Here is a 716-nt window from a genome sequence, read left to right as displayed (position 1 = left end):
TGCCCCGAGTGAGGCTCGAACTCACGACCTTAAGATTATGAGACTTACGCGCTGCCTACTGCGCCATCGAGGCTATGTATTTCACTTTTGCAATGAAAATTAAACCCTGAATTTTCAGATGCAGTTTCTTTTATGTATGTATAATTAAATAAGCATGCATAATAAAAATAAGTAAAAAGCAGTGAAGAAAGCATCATAGTCGGGCGGGGCCGACTATATGATACTATCATCAAAATAGGACAGATATAACTGGCTTGTAGCATCAAATACATGACAGACAATATTTTTGGGAGCTAAATCCTAGTCTGAATCGATTTTGTTATAATTTCGCAAATTTATTTATGGACCGAATTCAGTCACACACACTAAAATACGTGGGTGGAATCGAGACCAAATATGTATGGAAGCTATATTCAAATGGGTCTATCTCATTTCCTTTTGCATGCTACCTACAAATGCACAAACATATAATGCCCCTTACCATTGGGGGGTGTATGTTATAAGGAATCGATTAGATTTGGCGACAACCTCGACCTCTGAATTGTAAATCGAATAATAAGTAAACCTACATATTCCATAAACAGATCCTGTAAAGCAGACTTGCTCACAGAAAACAAGACACAATTTAAGAGAAATTAGGAAAAAACATTTTTGGAAGTTTCTTTCGATGTTTCATTCATTTTTGAACTTTATTGTCATCAAAAACGATTCCCTAG

General features: G+C 36.0%; 1 non-coding gene across 1 annotated transcript; it reads right to left on the bottom strand.

Moving 5' to 3' along the window:
• Positions 1–73, bottom strand: TRNAM-CAU (transfer RNA methionine (anticodon CAU)). Its single transcript has one exon. It is a non-coding gene; the product is annotated as a tRNA-Met (tRNA).
• Positions 74–716: the final 643 nt, after the last annotated feature.

The sequence above is a fragment of the Musca autumnalis genome, unplaced genomic scaffold (genome assembly GCF_047663935.1).
Source record: "Musca autumnalis isolate F117 unplaced genomic scaffold, ASM4766393v1 scaffold_3, whole genome shotgun sequence".
In the NCBI taxonomy this organism is placed as follows: Eukaryota; Metazoa; Arthropoda; class Insecta; order Diptera; family Muscidae; genus Musca; species Musca autumnalis.
This window is presented reverse-complemented; position numbering and strand designations above follow the sequence as displayed.